Source organism: Sapajus apella, unplaced genomic scaffold (assembly GCF_009761245.1).
Source record: "Sapajus apella isolate SASKATOON/1434 unplaced genomic scaffold, GSC_monkey_1.0 scaffold2748, whole genome shotgun sequence".
NCBI lineage: Eukaryota > Metazoa > Chordata > Mammalia > Primates > Cebidae > Sapajus > Sapajus apella.
This window is the reverse complement of record NW_022439674.1, coordinates 1-8,743: the sequence shown is the minus strand read 5'-3', so window position 1 is coordinate 8,743 and position 8,743 is coordinate 1. Positions and strand designations below refer to the sequence as shown.

The following is an 8,743-nucleotide window of genomic DNA, read 5'->3' as shown; positions in this document are numbered from 1 at the left end:
CACTGACCACTTATAAAATTCCATGAACAGGCCCAGCTGGTCCCCTGGACATTTGGTAAATAGGATAAATCAAGGCTTACCTTCAGAAACAGGTTCCCCACCAAGTAGCTGCCCAAGGCCCAGGCCAGCCCCAAGTTGTGTGAAGCCTGCCTGCCATGTCCACAGCCCAGGCCGACCCCTCCAGGAGCCACTGGACTGCTTGTTCCTGGGATGTGACAAGCCGAAGACAGCCACAGCCTTGCAGGACCACTATGCCCATCTGAAAGCAGTACCCAGGGGCCTATAGAAAGAAGAGGTGGTGAAACCAAGTGCCATAAAAATACGTTATTAGGCCAAACTACGTACTATCCAAATGCTTGAAAATGTAGCAGGAGGAGATGTAAAGACTCAACGAGGTACGAAGAAGTAACAATGGCTATCAGAATACACTAAAGAATCCACACTACTTCTCCATTTACCTGGAAAAGGAAGCTTCTAGGCTACCTCCTCCTGAGCTGTGGCGTCTTGGTATTACTGATATTCTGACACCAGGTCGTTAAGGTTGATCTCGGCCTCAGTGAACTCCGTCTCATCCATGCCCTCGCCCGTGTACCAGTGCAGGAAGGCCTTGTGCCTGAGCATAGCTATAAACTGTTCGGCATCGCGTTTGAAGAGTTCCTGGATGGCTGTGTTGTTACCGGTGAAGGTGGCTGGCATTTTTAGCCCCCAGGTGGGATGTCACAGATGGCTCTTTTCCCGTTGTGAGGGAGTCATTCAGCAAAGTAGCTGCTGTTCTTGTTCTGGATATTGAGCATTTGCTCATTCACCTCCCTCATGGACATGTGACCTCTGAAAATGGCAGCCACGGTTAGGTAGCTGCCATGTTGGGGGTCACAGGTGGCCATCATATTCTTAACATCAAACAGCTGCTGAGTGAGCTCAGCCATGATCAGGGCCTGGTACTGCCGGCTGGTCAGTGTGGCCAAGCCAGGCATAAAGAAGTGCAGCCTAGGAAATGGAACCATGCTCACAGGCAGCTTCAACATGTCGGCATTTAGCTGGCCCAGGAAGTGCAGGCACGTGGTGACCACACTCATGGTGGCAGACATCAGGTGATTCAGGTCACCGTAAGTGGGTGTGGTCAGTTTTAAGGTTCTGGAACAGATGTTATGGAGCGCTTCATTATCGATGCAGAACATCTCGTCTGCATTTTCTATGAGCTGGTTGATGGAAAGGGTGGCATTGTAGGGCTCCACCACGGTGCCTGACACCCTGGGCGAGGGCAGAACACTGAATGTGTTTATGATCCTGTCTGGGTACTCCTCCTGAATTTCACCCATGAGAAGTGTACCCATAACAGACCCGGTCCCCCCACCCAGGGAGTGGGTCAGCTAGAAACCTGCAGGCAATCACAGCTCGCAGCCTCTCTTCTCACAACATCCATCACCGACTCCATCAGCTCCGTGCCTTCCGTGTAGTACCCATTGGCCCAGTTGTTACTGGCCCCACACTGACCTGTAAGGTAGTACAGCCAGTCACTTGATGGCCAGGTAAATGGCAGTCACCACCACAATGCTAAAAGGGCCAAGTGTCACATATGAAGTGAAAGCACCATTCACCCTGCATGTGGAGCAAATAAAACCCCCTCCCCCTAAGTTACAGGACAGCAGCCTCGCTTGGTAGAATCTAGATCAGGAGCCAATCCTGAGACAGCCAACAAAAGACTCGCTGCAGGTGGCTCCTGCCCCTTCCCAGGCAATGGGAAGGCTGTAGTCATGGCCCCAACTCAGCTCCTTGCAGGGAGATTACATCAGCTCCTCAAGTTGAGGAGACAGCTGGGCCTTCCTCCTTCAAAGCGCGTTTAGGAAAGGGAGACTGAAGTGACTCAGAGGATGGGAGGGTGTTCAGGGGCCTCAGTTCTACAGTTCCCACAGAGATGACCTTGAGGCACTCATTGACTTTGAACTGCCCTGGCCAAGGAGCCGCACCTCAGTCCTCAGCCACAGCTCACCAAAGATGAAGTTGTCTAGCCTGAAGATCTGCCCAAAGGGCCCTGAGTGCATGGAGTCCATGGTGCCCAGCTCCAAATCCACGAGCACAGCAAGCCACGTACCTGCCACCTGAAGGGAATGGAAGGTATCAGTAAGGAGAGGCCAGCGTTTCCAGGAGAGCTATTGGGGCAATACTGGAGTCTCACCACTGGCTTCGTTGTAGTACACATTGATGCACTCCAGCTGCAGGTCACTGTCCCCACAGTAGGTACCAGTGGAGTCAATGCCATGTTCACCAGATATCACCTCACAGAACTGCGACAGATGTGAGAGGCCAGACAGGCCAGCGCTGAGTCACAGAGCTCAGGGAGTTGGAATTGCTCCAGTCCCTCTCCCACTTCCACCCCCACCCTCAGGCCTCTAAGTCCCTTGAGGTTTGACCTGGCATTCTTGCCAGCCACTGAACTCCACCGCATCCTGGGCAGGGAGCCCAAGGACCGCAATGCAGACGTGCCACCCCTTCCACTGCCAACATCTTCACCGACCACCCCACAGACCCTAGCTGTGCCCTTAGATTAGACCCCTGGCTGCCAACTTTTGTGCCGATATCATTCCTGCAGTGTCCAGTTTGGGTGAGCATGAACTCCCTCATTGCCAATTCGGGACTATGGGCAGCAGAAGAAATGTGAAAAGGAGAAGCAATCACACAATGATTCAGCCTGCAGCCCGCCAATGCTTAAGGAGCCCCACGCCCACCTCCCGCATCCTTCAATTGGGCTCCCACAATAAGAAACAGCTTTACTTTTCCACAGGTGTACCCACCTGTGAATCCCTTGGAGTTTAACGTCTATTGGAGAGATCAGGTGGCCTTGCTGTGGTCCTTTCCACACTGGGGAAAGCTGGTCAACTGGAGAACTTCTTCCCTCATCTTCAGTAAGACCAAACCCCTAGCTGAGCTGAAACTGAATTTTCTTCCCACGTGGGAGGGGAAGCCTTTTGTTTCCATATTCACAGAGTGCCTTTGCACCTGTCCTAGGTTGATGACATATTTTTGTGATTGATGAGATGAGTCCTTTCATCTCTTAGGACATCTGTGGTTAGGAAAGGCTTTCTGTATGCCAACTCAACAGGACCTAATTATAAGTTTTCCTTTGGAGCAGCTCAAATGCATCGTATGCTATGGGTGTTAGAGGCAGTCAGTCCTCTGATTTCTTTAGCGTCTTCTTTAGAGTATGATTTGTTCTTCCACATTTCCAGAGGACTACAGTCTCCACACAGAGCGAAGGTGATATTTGATTCCTAAAGCTGAGGATAGGTGTTGGGATGTGCCTGATGTGAAAAATGGGAGGCAGAGGCAGGAGGAACACTTGATTCCAGTAGTTCGAGACCATCCTAGGCAACAGAGCATGACCCCATCTCTACAACAATAGATAAAAAATTTCCCTCTGTGTGATGGTGTATGTCTGTAGTCCTAGCTACTTAAGAGGCTGAGATGGGAGTACTGCTTGAGCCCAGAAGAATGAAGCTACAGCAAGCCATAATCACCGCACTGCAATGCAACCTGAGTGACAGAGCAAGTCCCTGTCTCTGAAAAGAAAAGGAAAGAAATGCAAGTTTTTAAAATTGATTCGTGAGAGTAACCAAGTTTGAGGAGAAACAGAGGAAAAAAGAGCACTGAATGGTGAGGGTAGTGGCTGGTTCGCCTCAGTTCCTAGCTAATTAATTGGCTTCTGAAAAATTTCTTACTAAAATCCCAGCTCTGGGGCTCAGTCATGCAATCCAATGATAAATCCTAAATCCTTTACAAATGCTCATCATCTTTCTTTACATGCCTTCTAGTGAAAAATTATTCAGTGCCTAAATATCAAGTGGTCTGAAATGATAGCAGCTGTTTATTAAAGAAATAACAACTCAGCCAGCTGAAGTGGCTCACACCTGTAATCCCAGCACTTTGGGAGCCCAAGGCAGGCAAATCACCAGAGGGCAGGAGTTTGAGACCGGCCTAGACAACATGGCAAAACCTCATCTCTACTAAAAATACAAAGCTGGGTTTGATGGTTCATGCCTGTAATCCCAGCTACTTGGGAGGTGGAGGTAGTGAATCTTTTGAACTCGGGATGTGGTGCTTGCAGTAAGCAAGCATAGCACCACTGCACTCCAGCCTGGGCAACAAGAGTGAAACTCCATCTCAGAAAAAAAGAAAAAACAAAAGAAATAACATCTCAATTTTTTTGTTTGTTTTTGAGATGGAATCTTTCTCCATCACCCAGGCTGGAGTGCAGTGGTGTGATTTTGACTCATTGCAACCTCCACCTCCCGGCTTCAAGTGATTCTTCTGCCTCAGCCTCCTGAGTAGCTGGGATTACAGGCACGTGCCACCATGCCCAGCTAATTTTTTATTTTAGGCAGAGACGGGGTTTTGCCATATTGGTCAGGAAAATGTAGATCTCTTGACTTCATGATCCACACTCCTCATCCTCCCAAAGTGCTGGAATTATAAGCATGAGATTTTAATTGTAAGCACTGCACCCAGGATTTAACATCTCGATTTTTGAAAACCATGAGTCAAATATTATTTTCCTTTTCTCATTTTACAGGTGTGCAGCCTAAAGGACAGAGAACTTAAAGAATTTTCCTAAGTGGCAGAATGCAGATTTAAATTCTATCACTTTGGCCTCAGAGTTTGTGCTTTATTTTATTATGATAAATTCATCTTTTTTAAAACCAAGAGACATATGCAAAATTCTGCTACAATTAAAAAAAAAAGCCTCTTCCTTTTCTTGACTATGGCTGCAGGCAGGGCTCACACTGCATTTTCTTTACTTTTATATGTCCTGCTGGGATGGAGACATGACAGTGAGCTCCTGTCATGTCTCCCTCTTATGAGCAGACCCCATAAGCATGGAGAGAAGGAAATACATTAGAGGGTGTTGTAGAAAATGCTTTCATTCCAGGCACTGCTGTTTAAACTACCCCTAAACTTTCTTTTTTTTTTTTTTGAGATGGAGTTTCACTCTTGTTACCCAGGCTGGAGTGCAATGGCACGATCTCAGCTCACCGCAACCTCCTGGGTTCAGGCAATTCTCCTGTCTCAAACTCCTGAGTAGCTGGGATTACAGGCACGGGCCACCATGCCCAGCGAATGTTTTGTATTTTTAGTAGAGACGGGGTTTCACCATGTTGACCAGGATGGTCTCGATCTCGACCTCGTGATCCACCTGCCTTGGCCTCCCAAAGTGCTGGGATTACAGGCTTGAGACACTGCGCCCGGCAGGTGTAGATAATTGAATCATGGGTGTGGTTTTCCCCATGCTGTTCTCATGATAATTAGTGAGGCTCACTAGATCTGATGGTTATATTAGCATCTGGCATTTCCTGTGTGTCTGAGCCCTCATTTTCTTCCTTGCTGCCGTGTGGAACGGAGTCTTCTGCCCTAAAGTTTCCTGAGGAACTGCCGTCTCCCTGCCAGTCATTTGGAACTGTGAGTTAAATTAAACTTCTTTTCTTTATAAATTACCCAGTCTTGGGCAGTTCTTTATAGCAGCATGAAAACAAACTAATACAGCATTGAAAATACTAATTTATTTCCCTTGGTTCCATTGTTTCTGTTAAGAAATCAACTTTAAAGAAAATTTAGCTCTTTGTATTTTGTGTTCTTCTATTTTACCACGAGGTGTCTTTGTGCAGATTTCTTTAATTCAGTGTGCTTTGGCAATAATTGAATGTTTGAATCCGTAAAGTGATCTCTTTCATTAGCTTTGGAAAACTCTTGGTTAATACTGCCTTTGTTTCATATACTTCTCTTTTTCTGAAGTTCTAAGTACACATATGTTGGAACTTCGCACTGTGTCCAATATCTCTCTTACCCAGTCTTGTTTCTGTCTCTCTACTATGCTTAATTCTCAATAAATATTTTCTGATGTTACCTACAGTTTTCTAATTATCTCTTCAGCTGTGTCCAATTTACTATTAAACACATCTCGTTTTAAACTTTTTGCTCTTGTATTTGTAAATTATAGATTTTTGGTTTTTTAAAGCTGCAAAATAATTTTTATAGTTTTGTTTTCTGCTGAAATACTTATTCAAACTCAAATAAAACAAGCAGTTATTTAAAAGTTTGTCTAATAATTACAATATATTCAATCTCCTTTTCAATCTGCTATTATTAATTTTAAAATATTTTTTATAAAATTTAGTGTTACTTTTCCTTTGCTATCTCATTTTTGTTTGTTGAATATTGTATTTGAAAATTGTTTATGGACATAATCTGAGGTCCAGAATGGTGTTTTTTCTTCTGAAAAGGATTTTATTGGTGACCTCTCTTCCATATTTTCCAGTTTTTCCATTTGTCCTTAACAGGAGAGTTAGTCCTCTGTTACAGAAAATGCACCTTTTAAATATTATTGGACCTTTTAAATATACATTTTAATATTATTTGACTTTTAAAAGGATATTTTCCTCTAAAGTGGAGACATTTCTATTCTATGTTAGGCTAAGATCTTAGAGAATGCAGACAGGGAACAAGTTTTGCCTGTTTTCCAATGAGAGACCCCCTGTGGTAACAGAGGCTCTTCTTTTTTTTACCTAGTGAGTTACTTCCTCTCTTTGGTACCCAATTTTCTCATGTTTAAAATTAGGGAGCAAAGCACCATTGGTCACACCTGTAATCCCAGCACTTGGGGAGGCCAATGTCAGCAGATCACGAATTCGAGAGATCAAGACTATCCTGGCCAACATGGTGAAACCCTCTCTCTACTAAGAATACAAAAATTAGCCAGGAATGGTGGCAGGTGCCTGTAATTCCAGCTACTTGGGAGGCTGAGGCAGGAGAATCTCTTGAACCTGGGAGGTGGAAGTTGCAGTGAGCCAAGATTGTGCCACAGCATTCCAGTCTGGGCAACAGAGTGAGACTCTATCTATCTATATCTAAATAAATAAATAAATAAAATTAATAAAAATAGGGAAGTAAAACCACATGTCCCCTAGGATCCTTTCTTCTTTGTCTTCCTATGAGTTAACTAAAGAGATTTGTTTTCTTATAAGCATACATCCAAAAAGGTACTCAAGGTAGGTTTTCCATGTTTTCTGGAATCTTGTAATTGCCCCAATTGATGAGGGAGTATTTGTAGGAGAAGCTCTTCCTTCCTTTTTTTTTTTTTAAAGAGATAAAATGTCTCCCTGTCACCCAGGCTGGAGTGCAGTGGTACAATCCTGGATCACTTCAACCTCAAACTCTTGGCCTCAAGTCATCCTCCAATTCTAACCTCTGGAGTAGCTGGGACAACAGACACAGACCACCATGCCCTGCTAATTTTTAAAATTATTTTGTAGAGACAGGATTTCACTATGTTGCCCAGGCTGGTCTCAAACCTCTGGCCTCAAGAGATCCTTCTGCCTCAGCCTCCCAAAGTGCTGGGATTACAGGTGTGAGACATGGTGCCTGGACCTTCATTGCTTTTTAATAACCTTAATTACCATCTTCTGAATATTTTTAGAACTACAATATTTTTGTCTTTTGAGGGTAGAGTTGAAGCTGATTTCCATAAATAGTCATTTTGAGTCAAGTCTTTTGAATGAAGTGAGCGGCCAGAGATGATGACACAATTTTGGCTGAAAGAATTTCTGAGACAGCACACTGTGAGCTCTAAAATGTGTGTGCTGGGGGCAGCCGGGGTGGGGGGTGAGTGGTTTATAAAAAGAAAATATGAAGAAAAAAAAGAAAGTAGAATGTATGTGCCAGTCACTGGGCCACAGTTCACTCTTCTTGCCAAACTCAGAATTGTAGATGATAATTATTTATTTATTTGTTTGTTTATTATTTTTTGTTTTAGACTCACTCTGTCACACAGGCTGGAGTGCAGTGGCATTATCTCAGCTCACTGCAACCTCCACCTCTGGGTTCAAGCAATTCTCCTGCCTCAGCCTCCCAAGTAGCTGGGATTACAGGCATGTAACACCACGCCTGGCTAATTTTTGTACTTTTATTTTTTGAGATGGACTCTCGCTCTGTTGCCCAGGCTGGAATGCAGTGGCCTGATCTCAGCTTACCACAACCTCCACCTCCCCAGTTCAAGCCATTCTCCCTGCCTCACCCTCCCAAGTAGCTGGATTACAGGCACCTCCCACCATACCTGGCTAATTGTATTTTTAGTAGGGATAGGGTTTCACCTTGTTGGCAGCTGGTCTTGAACACCTGACCTCAAGTGATCTAGCCACCTCAGCCTCCCAAAGTGCTGAGATTACAGGCATGAGCCACTGTGCCTGGCCAATTTTTTCTAATATCAAAGGAATCACCAGGGTCTTCCCTTTCTTTTGATTCATTTATTTTCTATGTCATGCCAATTTTAGTACATGTGCTGCCAAAGTGAGCACTGATTCTGTGTTTATTTATTTATTTGTTTATTTATTTATTTATGAGACAGGGTTTCACTGTGTCTTCCAGGCTGGAATACAGTGACATGCTCATGGCTCACTGCAATCTCTGCTTCCCAGGGCTCAAGCAATCCTCCTGCCTGGGCCTTTCAAAGTGTGGAGGTTACAAGACTAAGCCACTGTGTCCAGCCTGCAATGTTTAACTGCTGACTTTGATGCCTGGTTTTGGTTGTACTAGACACTCCGACTACTCTTTTCTTTAAAAATTACTGGTTTGTTCAGCTCCTTCAAAAGATCTTTGGTGTTTTATACATCCTAATATGTGAGGCCAGGTGTGGTGGCTCATGCCTGTAGCCCCAGCATTTGGGGAAGCCAAGGTGGGAGGATCTCTCGAGACCAAG

General features: G+C 44.8%; 1 pseudogene; it reads right to left on the bottom strand.

Annotated features, from left to right (window-relative positions):
- Positions 1–402: 402 nt before the first annotated feature.
- LOC116547340 lies at positions 403–2,622 on the bottom strand (annotated as a pseudogene).
- Positions 2,623–8,743: the final 6,121 nt, after the last annotated feature.